The sequence below is a fragment of the Chlorocebus sabaeus genome, chromosome 4 (assembly GCF_047675955.1).
Source record: "Chlorocebus sabaeus isolate Y175 chromosome 4, mChlSab1.0.hap1, whole genome shotgun sequence".
NCBI classification, from domain to species: Eukaryota; Metazoa; Chordata; class Mammalia; order Primates; family Cercopithecidae; genus Chlorocebus; species Chlorocebus sabaeus.
The window spans coordinates 75721796-75739375 of NC_132907.1; the positions used below are offsets into that span (position 1 = coordinate 75721796).

At 40.2% G+C, this 17580-nt stretch overlaps 1 long non-coding RNA gene across 1 annotated transcript; it reads left to right on the top strand.

The window, feature by feature from the left end:
* The first annotated feature begins 2781 nt into the window (after positions 1-2781).
* LOC140711588 (uncharacterized) lies at positions 2782-16705 on the top strand. The gene is made up of 3 exons (XR_012092860.1): positions 2782-3081; positions 15424-15522; positions 16347-16705. It is a non-coding gene; the product is annotated as an uncharacterized lncRNA (long non-coding RNA).
* Positions 16706-17580: the final 875 nt, after the last annotated feature.

Genomic DNA, 17580 nt, shown 5'->3' on the forward strand with positions numbered 1-17580 from the left:
CACAAAGCTGGAAAGTTGATATATCCCTGAGGTAGAACAATAAAGGTATATTGCTGGCCTTGCCAGTTGAAGACAAATTGCTTCTGGTGGGCCTTATGGATAGGAATGGAAAATAAGGCATTTGCCAAGTCAATGGCTGCATACCAGATACCAGGAGATGCGTTTATTTGCTCAAGCAATGAAACCACATCTACAGCAACTGCAATTGGAGTCACCACTTGGTTAAGCTTACGATAATCCACTGTCATTTTCCAAGATCCATCTGTCTTCTGCACAGGCCAAATGAGAGAGGTGGATGGCGATGTGGTGGGAATTACCATTCCTGCATCTTTCAAGTTCTTGTGATGGCACTAACCTCCGCAGTCCCTCCAGGGATGTAACATTGTTTTTGATTTACTATTTTCCTAGATACAGGCAGCCCTAATGGCTTCTATTTGGCCTTTTCCACCATAATAGCCCTCATCCTTCCAGTCAGGGAGCCAGTGTTGGTTTTCTGCCATCTGCTAAGTGTGTCTATGCCAATTATGCATTCTGGCACTGGAGAAATGACCATGGGATGAATCTGGGGACCCACTGGACCCACTGTAAGTTGGATCTGAGCTAAAATGCCATTAATTACCTGACTCTTATAAACCCCTGCTTTAACTGGAGGACCACGATGATGCTTTGGGTCCCCTGGAATCAATTTCAGGTCAGAACCAGTGTCCAGTAGTCCTCAAAATGTCTAATCATTTCCCTTTCCCCAATGCACAGCTACCCTGGTAAAAGGCCAGAGGTCTCCTTGGGGAAGGATGGGAAAAGGACTAAAACCATAAATTGTCAGTAGTAGGCTTTCTATCATTTTCAGTTCTAGGAACATTTTAATTAATTAGTCAATGCCAAAGTTCTACATGAGTCAGACTATTCTGATAGCTGCTTTACCTCTCCTGTCTATTGTGATAGCTACACTCACCTGGCCTTTGATGGTTGAGTGCTGCCATTTGGCCCCTGCCACCTTGGGATCCAATTATTCCCATTGTATTTAAGTTTTGTAGTTGAGTGACTGCAGTTCCCACTGTTAGATCTGACATACAGAAAAGAGCAATTACAGAGCTCTTCAAAGACGCAAGTGATGCCCTCACAAATCTATTTCACAAGGCATTAGTCAAGGGTATATCTTCTGGACCCTACCAGCTGGGATGAGTAGATCTAAAATGACTAATCCAGTCCACCATCCCAATCTCTCTAAGCCATTAAAACCCTTCTTCTACGTTAAACCAAGGGAGATCAGGCATTTCCAGCTCGCTCACAGCAGGCCATCTGTTAATTCATATTTCAGCTAACCAAGCAAATAAACTATTAGAACCTTTGTTTAACTCCCCAAGCTTCAACATTAAATGCAGAGTCCCCACTTAGTGGGCCCAAATCAATCAATTCAGCCTGATCCAATTCTGTTCCTTCCACCATTATCCTGCACCCTTAATATTCATTCCCATGCCTGTTCTCCAGATTTATGTTTATTGAAATTAGAAAACTCAAGCAATTCTTTTTGACTGTAGTGCTCCTCCTTATTGGTCACACTCAACCTCACCTCCAGGGGCCCATCAGGACTTTAGTCTAATTATAGGTCTAGAAGCAAACAGGGGTGTGGGGATGCCTCCTGAGGAGAATCAACATTATTTTGCCTGGCAACTGCCTCAGGGGAGGCTGTCACTGTGGCCTCAGGCAGCACAGGGTCTATCTCCTGAGACAAAGGTGGAAAGGCTGATGGCAGAATGGGTTTGGGAAGGAATGTTCATACTACTGGGGATGGAGAAGCTGTTTCTTCTGGCAAAAAAAAAAAAAAAAAAAAAAAGGCTCAACAGAGTTTACAAGCACAGTGTCCCCAGCTTCATCAGGGTCCTCTCACATGTCCCCACTTCAAGTTGCAGGGTCCCACTCTCTTCCAATTAATGCCCTCGCTTTAACAGTAGACACCTCTCGAGGCTGTGTGTGTACCTCTTGTTGCAGGTCAGCCACTCACATGATAAAAGCTTGTGTCTGCTTTTACACAATTTCAGCTTTTTCTCTACAGGAGATGAGACTCTCACTCAGGGCTATCATAGCAGATTTCAGGCTCAGTATCTGCTTCTGAAGCCGGGAGTTGGAATTTCTGAGTTTATCATTTTCTTTCATTACTTTGTCTGGCAAACTGAGGAGCAACCAACCAACTTCATTATGTTCCTTAATTCTCCTCATATAGTAAAAGGTATTATGTACAGTCATTAAACTCCTTTCCTCTTATGAGCAGTGAATCAGGAGTGTCAAATGCATTTATTTTGCATAATTCTCTAAACAGTTCATGCCAAGTACTATCAGTATTCTCCATACTATTAGAAGTAGAGTCCTTAGCATTTTGGGGTCTAATTATATTAACCAGCCAACTCCAGAAACCCCAAAACCAATGAAAGAACACCATTCTTAATATTAGGCTCCTCTAGAACCACTTCTGGTACCAAAATTTCTATTAGTCAGGGTTCCCTAGAGAGACGGAACTACTAGTGTGGGACTAAGTGGATAAGTTGGCTGGACTTCCTGGATCAATAGGGACTTCCCTAAGGGGACTTTCCCCTAAGCCAAAATGAGTCACAACTGCAAGCTAAGGGATTGAAACTTCAACCAATCATATACGGAGTTTAAGCTCTAGCTGCAGTCTGATGTTTTTAACCAATCAGGCTCGTCAACCCACAAGTTGATAGAAAATAAGCTAATTCTATAGGACAGAAAAAGGAAAAGGGGAGGGGTCATAAGGGGTATAAGACACCCAAACTAGAAAGGGCAACCCTTCTGGGTCCCCTTCCACTGGGTGGAAGCTTTACTTTCACTTTCACTTTACTTTGGCTTTTGCTTTGTTTTTGCTCTCACTTTAATAAATCTTGCCACTGCACACTCTTTGGGTCCATGCATTTCTCTACTCGAGCTGTAACACTCGCTGCTGTGGTCCACGGCTCCGTTCCTTGAAGCCTGTGAGACCTCGAACCCTTCGATCAAGAAAAAAACCTTCGATCAGGAGAAGAGTTCTTATCTCATTTCTGGGGGCCCATCTGGGATTTCTCCAAAGCTGTGAGTAACACTGGACCCCTTTCACTTGCTATTCTGTTCTCGCTAGAAGTTGGAGGAAAATACCAGGCACCTGTCAGCCGTTTAAAAGTGGCAAGCGTGGCCACGGACTTAAGACACGGGTGTGAGGCTTCCTGGGAAGGGGCTCTCTAACAACCCCCAGCCCTCTGGGCTAAGAGTGTTGGTTTGCCTGGAGCCAGTTCCAACTTTTTCTACCTTTCCTGGGAAAAACCAAGGGCTGGCAACAGGTGGAAAACTGTCTTCCCGAAATCTCGGCACTGACCCTGTGGAGATCATGGTACAGTGAGAAGCCTCTACTCCGCAGCCACCCATGTGTGCATTCCCTGCCTTTTCTGACCCATGCCTCCTGGGTCCTAACATCCTCAGAGAACACTTTCTTAAGGCCCTATCCTCTAGGATCTTTCCTACCCCTGAATTTAAGAATCTTTTGGCTAGGCGCCTAAGTCGAGTGGGGAGGCAATCCAAAGACCCTTGCCCATGGTGCCCCCAGGCTTATTTTTATGCAAATGGGTATCAGTATACTTATACAGGACCTGTCCCTCATAACCTGTACCCTGGACACTATCTGGGACATCAAAAGGCATGTCAAAGGCTGATAGAAGGCACAGGACATTTTTCCTTTCGTTGCCCTAAACTTGTTCCAGATTGTAGAGGCTACTTTACCCCCTTTCCTGTCTGGGATCAGTGATTAGAACTGTAGGACTTCTCCACTCGAAGCAGTCAGACATATGGGCCAAAAACAATACAATAGACAATAGGTCTCCCGATCCAAGTCCAAAGGTCAATGAATATTCTTATGAGGACAAATGGGGACAGAAAATTTGGGTACAGAAAGCACTGTTCCAACCTTGGTCCTCCAATTTGCCGCTACCTATGCTAAAACTGTTGTGCTCCAGTGCCATTTTCAAGGAATTTATCTTGCTGGGACAGCTCCAAGCCCAGAAATATGCTAACTGGTGCCTGATCTCTGAACTCAAAATACACCCAGAACCTAAGACCCACTCGCAGATGCAAAGGCAATTGTGGACAAGCTGCTAAGGAGCCACTAAAATCCAGCAGCCCCAGGCCCCTTTTTTTTGTGGCTAAAATGGACGGGAAATGAGTGTGGGCAAAACTGCTATGTTGGTAAGTGCAATTAAATATGATAAGCAGAGTTCCTTGGGTGATTGGGCACCCTGGAAAGAAAAGGACACTAGAACCCTAGGTGATGCACTAGGGCTAGTGCTCACTAGGGGATGCCTAGGGGTGCAGGTGCTCCTATGTTCTTTCAGATGGGAGACATTTCCTCAAAAGCAAAGCCATCCCTAAGGTGTATTCTGGATAACTGGGACCAATTTGACTCTCAAACACTGAAGAAGAAGCAACTTATATTTTTCTGTAGCACTGCCTGGCCAAAATAATCCTCTTCCTAGAGGAGAGACATGGCCACCCAAGGGAAATAGAAACTATAATACTATCCTACAGCTAGATTTCTTTTGTAAAGGAGAGGGCAAATGGAGTGAAGTGCCATATGTACCGGTTTTTTTCTCACTAAGGGATAACCCACAATTATGTAAAAAAATGTAATTTACATCCTACCAGGGATCCTCAAAGCCTAACCCCATACCCAGGTCTCCCCGCAGCTCCCCCTCCCACTAGTAAGGACTCTCCTTTGGCCCTAACAGCCCAAAAGGAACCAGACAAAAAGATAATCAAGGAACCAAAAGGCGCCAATTGTTCCCCCTCCAAGCCATGGGAGGAGGAGGAGGAGACTTTGGCCCAGGGTGAGTACATGTCCCCTTTTCCCTCAGACTTAAAACAGATCAAACTGGACCTAGGAAAATTCTCAGATAATCCTGATGGATACATGGACATCCTACAGTGATTAGGACAATCTTTTAATTTAGCTTGGAGAGATATAATGTTGTTGTTAGGTCGAACATTAACTCCCAATGAAAAAGAGGCTGCCTTAGCTGCGCCCAGGGAGTTTGGGGATCTCTGGTACCTAAGCCAGGTAAATGATAAAATGATATCAGAAGCAAGGGAAGAATTCCCCACAGGCCAACAGGCGGTTCCCAGTGTGGATCCCCTCTGGGGCCTCAATTCAGAGCATGGAGACTTGAGTTGCAGGCATTTACTGACTTGTATATTAGAGAGATTAAAAAAGACCAGAACAAAGCCAATAAATTACTCAGTGATGTCCACTATAATGCGGGGAAAGGAAGGAAACCCTAAGGCATTTTTAGAGAGGCTAAGGAAGGCATTAAAAAAGCATACTTCCTTGTCACCTGACTCTATTGAAGGCCAACTAATTTATCACTGGGTCAGCTGCAGACACCCCTTGGGCCACGAGCAAAATTTGGAAACTCTATTGAATTTGGCAACTTCCATGTTTTATAAAAGGGATCAGGAGAAGCAGGCTGAAGGAGACAGATAAGACAAGAAAAAGGCCACTGCCTTAGTCATGGCCCTCAGGCAGACGAACATCGGTGGCTCTGAAAGAAAGAAGGGCTGGGCAGGAAACCTGCCTAACAGGGCTTGTTATCAGTGCAACTTACAGGGACACTTCAAAAATGACTGTCCCATAAAAGTAAGGTGCCCCCTCATCCATGTCCCTTGTGCCAGGAGGATCACTGGAAGGCATACTGCCCCCTAGGGCGAAAGTCTTCTGGGCCAGAGGCCACTAACCAGATGATCCAACAACAGGACTGAGGATGCCCCCAGTAGGCACCAGTCCATGCCATCACCCTCACAGAGCCCCAGTAAGTGTCACCATTGAGGGCCAGGAAACTAACTTCCTCCTGGACACTGGTGTGGCCTTCTCAGTTTTACTCTTCTGTCCTGGACAACTATCCTCCAGGTCTGTCACCATAAAAGGGGTCCTAGGATAGCCAGTCACTAGGTATTTCTCCCACCCCCTAAGTTGTGACTGGGGAACCTTATTTTTCTCACATGCTTTTCTTATTATGCCTGAGAGCCCTACTCCTTTACTAGGGAGGGACATATTAGCTAAAGCAGGGGCCATTCAAATCCCTAGCACACCCAGTCCCTACAAATGATTAGCACTCTCAAGACTACATAAAACTCTTCGCACTCACTCCCACTTGCTAAATTTATTTAATGTCATGCTTACCAAAATTCACAAGGCCTTCAGCCCAAATCCTACTGACTGCTGAGTGTGCCTCCCCTTACGCTTTAAACTGTATGTCCCATTTCCTGTTCCCAAGCATTGGAACACCACTGAACTGACAAGAAACACCACAGGCTTGGTGGGCCATTTAGTCTCAAATCTAGAAATAACACATACATCAAATCTCACCTGTGTAAAGTTTAGCACAACCATTGATGCAGCCACCTTCCAGTGCAAAACATAGATTCCCCTACCTCCACTACTCTCTTGCTTACCATTAGGAGTCTTTTTTGTTTGTGGTTCCTCAGCTTATTGCTGCTTAAATGGTTCCTCCAAAAGCCTATCCTTTTTCTCCTTTTTGGTGCCCTGCATAACTATCTATACTGATCAGGAGTTACAGGATTTTCTTCTACCCAAACCCCATTACAAATGGGCACTAGTCCTGCCATTCATTATCGGGGCTGGGATACTAGGGGGACTAGGAACTGGCATTGGAGGCTTTACCACCTCTACCCAGTTCTATTACAAATTATCACAAGAGTTAAATGATGACATTGAGAGTCACTGACTCACCCAGAGCAATTTTCAATCTGGCAAACTCCATTCTTGGTAAGCGCCCTATACAGGTGTATCATTTTTTATCTTTTAAATATGTACCTTATCTATGTTTAGATATATTTTGATACACAAATATTTACCATCGTGTTACAGTTGCATTGGGTATTTAGCACAGTAACGTGCTGTACAGATTTGTAGCTCAGGAGCTGTAGGCTATACCGTAGAGCCTCAGTGTGTAGTACGTTATACCATCTAGGTTTGTGTAAGTACACTTTATGACATTTGCACAACAGCAAAATCACCGAAGGAGACACTTCTCAGAACATATACCAAACGTTAAGCAACACATGGTTGTATAATCAAAATCACAGGCTATTGCCTCTGTTAATTTAAAATTCTAATACTTATTTGTCCTTGACTGTGTAAATGTCTCAACTCTTTAGGTCCTTTAGAGTTTGCATTTACCGAGAGTAGGCAAAAGAAATATATTCAAGTATAACAAATTCGGACTCTTTTGTGATAGAAATCTTTATATAGAGCTTAACCCATCAAAATAAAATCTTTAAAACATATGAGCCTTCATATATGAAGTGGACAGTTTCAACTGTGACAACCTATATGCTACTGAGGAATGTGTTTCCACGTATTCTTTAAGGAAACATATGAAGTACAGGAGTCCTATGTGCCAGCATTGCTTAATGATAGTTTTTTGGAGATTGTCTGCATTATCAGAGCAGACTCGGCAACCTGAAGTTGATGACAATTTCAGAGCTTTGGCCTGAGTTGAAACAATTCTGACCTGGGAATAGGGAGCTGGATCTTATTGCTTACCAAGAAATATACCACAGTTAGTGTTCCTTTGCCAATTCAGAGTTGGACAGCCTAAGATCCAGGTATCATTTTTAGGTATATCTTATATTGATCTCTATTATGCCCAAATTAAGTAAGTGTAAAGATTTTCAAAAATTTTCCCCTAAATCACATGGCTCCTATAACCCTTTTGTAGAAGAAATGAGACATCTGAGGGCATCAAGTTTAGACCCATTGAGAGGAATCCCAGGTTGATTGCCCTGGAGTCTTTGTGAAGGGAATCTGGATGACAGCGGAGCTCCAGTCTAAGAAAACCATTCTCATAATACGCGTCTGAGATAGCTGCGTGGCTTCTGTTGACTTTCTGATGGCTTTTGTCTTCTCAAAACAAAATTTTGCTGCAGTAAAAATGAATCCATTAAAGGTTCCCATTCTTGACATTTTAAGGTCAGGTGTTCCAACAATAATCCAAGAATCACCACATCAGGAAAACTGAACTTGTTTCTTCAAGCCTCAGTAAAACACATACCAGTTATCTATAGGTATTCTGATAGAATGGTAGGACTTGAAATCCCTGAATTTAGTAGGCTACTCTCTGCTTTGGAAAAATCTTTCCGTTATCAAGTTGATAATTTTTTCAGCTCCTCCAAAGTGTCCTCTAAATTCACCATTTAGTCAAGGCCTACCTGATCATCATTTTAAATTGGAAACTTCCTCACTCTTTCAAAATTCTTGATTCTCATTACCCTGCTTTAGTTTTTCCATTGTTCCTTATCATCTACCATAAGCATAATATCCTAATTTAATATGTTCACTGTCTGTCTCTACAATGAAACTGAAAGTGCTAAGGGATATTAGTCAGCATTTTTCTTTCTGTATTTGACTTTTATACTGAAAACTTAGAATACCATTTGGCACATAATAAACAGTACATAAATTTTTGTTAAATAAATCAATGATAATACTCTTCTAATAAATTGAATTGCTAAAAGAAATGCTTATTGAAATTACAAACGCTGAAATAAGAAATTTACATACAATTATTCTAGATATTTCCTTCGTCTGCATTATATATATATATACTTTTTTTTTTTTTTTGAGACGGAGTCTTGCTCTGTGGCCCAGGCTGGAGTGCAGTGGCACGATCTCCACTCACTGCAAGCTCCGCTTCCTGGGTTCACGCCTTTCTCCTGCCTCAGCCTCCCGTGCAGCTGGGACTACAGGCGCCCGCCACTGCGCCCGGCTAATTTGTGTATTTTTAGTAGAGACGAGGTTTCACCGTGTTAGCCAGGATGGTCTCGATCTCCTGACCTCGTGATCCACCCGTCTCGGCCTCCCAAAGTGCTGAGATTACAGGCGTGAGCCACCGCGCCCAGTCCTGCATTATATTTTAACAGTTCTTTGGCCAGGATATCATGAATATACTATAGTAAATATTTACAAGGCAATTTGATATGTCTTATCTATCTTTAAGCTCTTTGAGATGTGGGCATTCTTACCAATATTTCTAGATCCTGGCATAGTATGTACATAGTGTTGAGTACACAGTAGGGCTTAATGAATATTTTTCTGACCTTATTGCATTGACTAACTTGCATGTATTTTCCTTTCCATGAATATCAATACCTGCATCTACATAGTCAGGAGATTTTAGTCAGTTAATTCCTAGAGCACCAATCTTTCCGATATTCTTTTATATGTATATCCAGTGGCTTCTCCATGATACCTAAAAATCCTCTATTATTGCCTCAGTTGGAGTCACCTTGAGTCATCTAGTATGTATATATATTTATTATTGCAAGAGTAAATAAGACAGTGTTTTAGTGGTTACAATCGGGGTTATTGATAACTTATAACTGTATATGAATATGTATTCATGTTTACTTACTGGACAGTTATTTGATTATAATTAAGAATTTATATATAATATATATTACATATGGAATATATATAATATCTATATTTTATATGGAATATATATTATATATTATATATTGAATATATATATTCTATATATATGTGTGTGTATGTGTAGATATATTCTTTAAAGTTGCATGGGCCAGGTGCGGCTCATATCTATAATCTGAGGGCTTTGGAGGGACAAAGCAGGAGGATTTATTAAGGCTAGAAGTTTGAGACCAGCCTGGGCAACATACTGCGATTCCAACTCTACAAAAAATATTTAAAAATTAAAAATTAGCCAGGCATGGTGGCATGTGCCTGTAGTTCTAGCTACTCAGGAGGCTGAGGCAGGAAAATTGCTTGCGCCCAGGAATTTGAGGCTATAGTGAGCTCTGATTGTGCCACTGCACTCCAGCATGAGCAACAGATTGAGACCCTGACTCTAAAAAATAAAAACAAATAAAAAGAAAAAGGAAAGTTGCACAATGCCTATTCTAGGTGATAGAAAACTTTTTTCTACTTCATGATGCTAAAAGTAAAATTTATATTTTGCCTCTTCTTACTGAGAATAAGGATTTTAGAGCTTCCCACTAATGTTGATGTTTTATAGCATCTGCCTACACACTTTGTAGTTGTGTGTAAAACGCAAATGGGATCAATTCATTTCTATACCCTTTCTTAAGTACTAGCCTGGGGAAAGCACTCAACTGGCTTGTCTGGTGATTGTTCGGTGACAAACAGCCAAATCACTTCACCCCATCTTAAAGGAGCCATATTCATTCTCAAAATTTGCCTCATTTGGTCCTGTCAAGTCATCTACGCTGCTTCTTAGGACTTCTTACCCCTAATAAATACCAATTTTCTGTTATTTAACCCGCTACTTCTCATAATACAAAAATCATGCTACACCTTCAGTTTGACTTTAATTACAGCCATATAATTTTAATGCTTAATATTTCTCAACATAAATCAAAATAGATATTACCCAATATTTCATTCAAAAATTTACTTTTATATTTTATATTAATATTAATTTAACCAGAAAATGACAAACATTCATGTACTATTTTCTCAAATTTAAAGGATAGGCTGTCGAATGCTAAAGCTAAAAAGGAGTTCTGAGAGATTCATGGTTTGATTACATCAGTCAAATCTTACCATCTGATAGAGGAGACAAATCAAAAATTGCAACCTACTGTGATGTGCACTAAAAAAGTCTAAAGCATGAAATATTCAAAAAATACAAAGGACAGACACATTATCTGGATAGATGAAAACACAGAATGCCTCCTGAAGTGTTGGGGAAGAGGAGAGCAAGTGAGGAGACACACTTTAACTGAATCCTGAAAGGTCAACAGAGATTAGCTTGGTGAGAACACTTTACTCACAGGTAGAGTCTATTCAAAGTTCAGAGGTTAGAAAGAGCCCACCAAAGTTGCATAGAGAACTGCAAAGAGTTCAGTACGATTGCAGAAAAGTATGTGGCTGGAGATGAATGGGAAGTGCCTGTAGGAAATGTAGTCAGAGATTTCGAGAAAAGTCTAATTATCAGTTACCCATATTGTCATGCCAAAGAGTTTAGACTTATTATGAATGTCTTGGAAATACATGAAACAATTAAAACAGAGTGCCCCTTTCAGTAAGCACATGAGCATAAAGATCCGAAGTGCCAGAAGGAAATCTGGGGATATGATAGATTTTCAGGAGTCATCAGCATACGGATGGCAAGTGAGTTCATGGTATGTAGAAAAACGAGGAAAAGGACCGAGAGAACACTGTCAGCCCTTAAGAAATTTTAGACCAAAGAGTCAAAGGAATTAAGAATAGCATGAATGGCCGGGTGTGGTGGCTCACGACTGTAATCCCAGCACTTTGAGAGGCCGAGGCGGGCGGATCACAAGCTCAAGAGACTGAGACCATCCTGGCCAACATGGTGAAACCCAGTCTCTACTAAAAATACAAAAAGTAGCTGGGTGTGGTGGCATGAGCCTGTAGTCCCAGCTACTCAGGAGGCTGAGGCAGGAGAATCGCTTGAACCCGGGAGGCAGAGGTTGCAGCGAGCTGAGACTGTGCCACTGCACACTCCAGCCTGATGACAAAGCAAGACTCTGTCTCAAAAAAAAAAAAAAAAAAAAAAAGAAAAGAAATAGCACGAATGAGGATTGTTAGAGAATGCAAGACACATTTCTCAACAGTGCTGTGGCAGACACTTCTAACTACATCCTTTTCCTTTCTTTTCAACCAAATCTGCTATTTTGTTTAGGTATCAACATGGCAGCAAATTCAGAAAGTTTCCTCTCCTGACAGGAAATGTTCTGGATTCACTGGGTATCAGCCAGTATTTGTCATGCTGATCGAAGTTGGGAGAAGTTGTCTGGAAGTAAGCAACCAAAGCTAAGATGAGCTCTGCTGAGACCTACTTGCTACAAAACATTTGCCCTTATAAAAAAATGGAGGGCTGCACAAAAGAAGAGCCTTTTTGTGTGTGTTACTGCTTCTGCCTTTCTGTTGTAGAGGCTCCTGTTTTAGGATGCCAGCACTGGTAGTCTTTGCAATCAAAAGATGCACAAAGAAATGTTCTTAGTGTCTAGACCTTGTTGACAGCTGAAGTCAGTTCTACAGACTTCCTCGATTTATTTTTACATATCACAAGTAAATGCCTTTGCTGTGCAAGCTGTCAGTGTGCATATGTGTTCATTTCTGTATGTGTGTGTTTGTGTGTGTGTGAGAAGCAGAAAGACAGAGACAAAGAGCTAGTTTCTAGCTTGCATCCTAATAAATTATCTGATGTAGATGAAGTTGTTCAATGTCCTAATCTTATAAAGAAATAAAGTGGCCAGGCATGATGGCTCACGCCTCTAATCCCACCACTTTGAGAGGCTGAAGCAGGTGGGTCACCTGAGGTAAGGAATTTGAGACCAGCCTGGCCAACATGGTGAAACCCCGTCTCTACCAAAAATACAAAAATTAGCCAGGCATGGTGGCTCACTCCTGTAATCCCAGTTACTTAGGAGGCTGAGGCAGGAGAATCGCTTGAACCTGGGAAGCGGAGGTTGCAGTTAGTGGGGACTGCATCACTGCACTGCAGCCTGGGCAACAGAGTGTGAGACTCTGTCTCATACAAAGAAAAAAATAAAAGAAATAAAAGTTACAGCTGAAATAAAACACAAAATCCAGCTGTATAATGAGTGTTGGAGAAACACAATTAAAAACAAAATAATCTCCCCAATGATAGCAGAGAAAGACAACTGCTTTATTACTGAATAGGCATTAAACTGGAATATGATACCTATCACAAGAAATCTGCTAAGAGATTATGAAGACGGAAAGAAATCTATCCTTTTATCAGTCAAGCAGATACAACCTATGATGGGTATGATTTCAAGGTAAAAGATAGCTCATCCACAAGTAAGAGAATTTAAAGTACATCCTAAATTTGCTTGGTAACTAGGGTGATCATCTGTATTAACTAGTTGGTTTTATTCAGAGAAGAAACAAACTTCTCATATCTTTATGACAAGATACACTTTTGCAACATAAAGCAACACTCCAGTGGAAACTGTGAGATTTGGATGATCACTCCCTTGTTTACATTTCAGAGTTGTGGCTTCCAGGTCTCTGGGATAGATTCCAGGGTCATAAAGATGACAAAGGCCAATCCAGCTTTCAACAGAATTTATATACATTTCAAAAAGAGGAGAAAGTTCTCACAAGTACAAGTTTTCTAAAGTAAATGCTCTAAGAAAAAGAAAGGAAGGGAAATGTCTTCCTTTCTTTTCCTTTCCTTTCTCTTTCTTTTTTCTTTTCTTTCTTTCTTTCTTTCTTTCCTTTCTTTTTTCTTTCTTTCTTTTCTTTCTTTCTTTTTTTTCTTTTCTTTCTTTCTTTTCTCTCTTTCTTTCTTTTGTTCTTTATTTCCTTCCTTCCTTCCTTCCTTCATTCTTTCCCTTCTTCCTTCCTTTTCTTTCTTTCTTTCTTTCTTTCTTTCTTTCTTTCTTTCTTTCTTTCTTTCTTTTCTTTCTTTTTCTTTCTCTCTCTCTCTCTCTCTCTCTCTTTGTCTCTCTCTCTCTCTCTCTTTCTTTTCCTTTTTTTGACTGAGTCTTGCTCTGTCACCCAGGCTGGAGTGCAGTGGCATGATCTCAGCTCACTGCAACCTCTGCATCCAGGTTCAAGCAATTCTTGTGCCTCAGCTTGCCAAGTAGCTGGGATTACAGGCAGGTACCACCACGCCTGGCTAATTTTAATTTTTGTATTTTTAGTAGAGGTGGTGTTTCACCATGTTGGCCAGGCTGGTTTCAAACTCCTGTGCTGAAGTGATCTGCCCACCTCAGCCTCCCAAAGTGCTGAAATTATAGCCATGAACCTTTGTGCCAGGCCTTGCCTTCCCTTATCTTCAAAAGGGAGAATTAAGCATCTTCTTTTTTATTTGTATTTGTTGTTCTATGAAGCAGCTTCAAGAAGACCAAAAATGAGGCCTGGATCTTAAACTTATGCTGAGTGTCAGGTCCTGATTCTGCAAATATTTTTAAAATTTCTGTTCAAAGTGTAAGATATTTACAAATGACTTTTTACTGTAAGAATTAGTCATTTAAACCAATGTATTTCCATAGCATTTGCTTCATAAATGATTATACTCAGTAAATTGTATTGCAAATAGAATGGTCAACCTATTTTTCTGGGGATTGTAGCTTATCTATCTTATTGGTCTTTGCAGCCCTAATGCCTTTCACAGTTCTTGATATAAGGAAAGTGATGAATAAACACTTATTCAACACAAATTTTTGGTGATTATTAAAACAACAATTAACATGCCTTTCTTAGGAAAAAAGAAAAAACAGAAAAGAATTCTACTGAAAGCACTATTATTTATGTAAAATTTCAGAAAGCTTAGATTAAACCTATCTAATATCAGTAAAAAGGGTAGTTTTATTACCAGTTAATGAGGACTGTTGACATAAAATATTCAAATTTATGTCTTAAAAACCTACCATGACTCTTTAGAAAGGAACAAGTAGCTTATTAAAACACTTCAACATACTTCTATCTGGAATGTAGTGCAAATTTTTTTTTGAAATTGTGTCTTTATTTAATGTCTAAATGCTAATCATTTCACCTGATGCATTTATTGTTCAGTAAGATCAGAGTCACGTTAATTATTGCCCCTCACAGGAATGCACTTAAATAATTACACCAGCCTTGTCATGGCTGCTGCTTTGAAGAACAAAGGTGGTAGAAATATCTTACACTCTGGAATATTTACATACCCTTATTTGTCCTACATATTTATGAGCCTGAATACCTAAAGAATGATTATACTAGGAGATTGAAGGGTATTTCAAATTACAACCACTATATATCTTTTCTTCCTGTGAGGATAATGTTTTTATTATCTTCACTATGTCCTTATTACCTGAACTGAAACTGACTTTTAAGTTTGATCCTAAATTAGTTGCCACAAACTGAGATATTTTATTTCAGATAAATAATGTTATATAGCTTTGAGATCTTTGAAAACGAAAGATTTATTTTCAGGCTTAGGACTATTCCAAAGATTGCTGAATGTAAATTAGTGTTATAACCCAACTTATTGGCTAAAATTGTTCAGTAAAAGTCATGGTCTTACTAGTAAATTCTAGTTAACTCTAAATGTAACTGAAGACAATTCATTTAATAACTTTCTTCTCCAGCTATTATACTAAATTTTACTTTGTTCAAGGTGGGTCTTTATGCATGGTCTGCTTTGGAGAATAGGTGATGTTTATATCTCCCATCTTTGTGACCAGTTAACCTCTTGTTCAGTTTGTTTTTAATATGATGACTCACACAGACTAGTAAGGCAACGTTCCGTAAGGAATGGCATTGCCTTTTTCTGAGTAATGTGGACTGGCAGATGTTGTATATAAGTGTTTGCTGAATCATCTGATTGAGGCATTTCTTCTTAATCATAGGTGAAGGGAGCTAGTGGCAAACTGTAAGATGTGCCACTGAGACCCCGCTTCAAGGTCAGCTCTTCAGAGCCTGCTTCAGTTGCATGAAGTGCGTTTACCGTAAGTCTCCCCATCTTCTTCAGACCAGCTGGTATACAGCAACTGAGCAGGGTAGGAGTATAAGGGCAGTTCATTTGAGCCTGACATGGGGCACTGAGATAGGCAACACCAGCTTCAGAGCCATTCTGAGTAGCATGATGAAACCTCATACCATCCCATTCTGTCCTCCCTGAGACATGAATCATCCCTTTGCCCAGCACATATAACCATGTTGTCCACCCTACTGGCCTACAGGAACTTAGTAGCCAGCTTGGTAATCAGAATGACTATGGTGGTATCATTGTCCTTGTGCTTAGGTAAACCTTATTTTACCTACCAATAATCCCAAAGCTCAAGATTAATAATATTGGCATACTGTCATAATTGTTTTATTGTATTAATAGTTATTGTTGTTATCTCTACTGTTCCTAATTTATAAATTAAGCTTTATGATAGATATGTATATCTAGGAAGAAATATAGTGTATATAGGATATGGTACTACCTTCTAATCCATGTACCCAGTGGGTGGTCTTGGAATAGATCCACCAAGGATAAGAGGGAACTACTGTATTAATTAATGGGGCCACTCCTCTTTGTATATCTTACATTCCAAATGCATATATTCTTTCTACTAGAGCCACAGAGCCATCAAAGTTCTTCTGTTATCTACATGCTGTATCCGAGATGATGAAACACAATTCTCAGGAAGTATTGACTCCAAACTGGCATTTTATCTGTTCAGGTCTTTTCAACACACTCTTTCATGCTGACAGCTTCTGGGTGGGTCAGTATGTCATCTCATGGTCATGGGCCCACTTGCTCTTCTCCTTTGCTATAAACTAGGTCTTGTTCTAATGGAATAATAACGTGTTTTGATGCCAGTGGAACCAAAACTCTGCAAGTCCACAAATAGCAATGCTTGCTGTTGCCCTAAAGGTAAGAATGGTACCCCCATACTAAGAATGTGTGTATGGGAGGTAAACATGGAGCACTCATGGATATAAACATAGGAATAATAGACACTGCAGACTACTAGGGAAAGGGTGGAAGGAGAGGGACATGGTTGAAAAAACTACCTATTGGGTGCTGTGCTCACTACATGGGTCTAATATACTATGTAACAATTCTACATATGTACCCTCATATCTAAAATAAAAGCTGATTTTTTAGAAGAAAAATTGCTGTAAATAATGAAAAGAAAATGGTAGGGCTAATATTTTGGGAATCTTAGAAAAGAATTATATTCAAATTATATAAGAAGAAAGATAGGAGTTATTATCTTAGTCTGTTTTGTGCTTCTACCAAAAAAAAAAAAAAAAAAAAAAAAACCTGAAATTGGTAATTGATAAAGAACAGAATTATTTTATTTTATTTTATTTTATTTTTCTCACAGTTCTGGGGGCTGAGAAGTTTAAGTTCAAGGCACCAGCAAGTTTGATGTCTAGTAAGGACCCCATCTCTGCTTCGAAGATGTAACCTCCAGAGGGAAGAAACACTGTTCTCCACATGGCAGAACAGAGGAGCTGAAACTCATTTCTTAATGCCCTTTTTAAAAGTAATTGATCTACCCATGTGGGCAGACCCCTCCTGGCCTAATCACCTCCTAAAGGCTCCATTTCCCCAATATCATTACGTTGATGATTAAATTTCAACGTTAGGTTTTGAGATTAATATTCAAACCATGGCAGTTGTCTGTTTGAATTTTGCCTTCAAAAACTCCGTTCATTTATATTGTCATGTGGAACACCATACTTCTTTGAGTTTGCTTCTCTCTTTCTCTCTCTCTCCCTCTCAGGAGATGCCTTCTCAATTTCTCTTCATTCAATTTATTCTGTCTGTTCTTTACATGTGTCTATTATTGAGAGATCCATGACAGTTCAAGTGGCTTCTTATTTTTAATGCTTTTGTATCTCATTTTCATGCCTTTAATTATTATTGCTGGAGACTGATAATTTCCAGGTCTCTTATGCCAGCTCAGATATCACTAATCACAGCTGGACTTACATATACACTGCTTATGAGACATCATTCAAATCATGCTGCTCAAAAGATGAGCCAAGATCTTTTTATTCTTAAT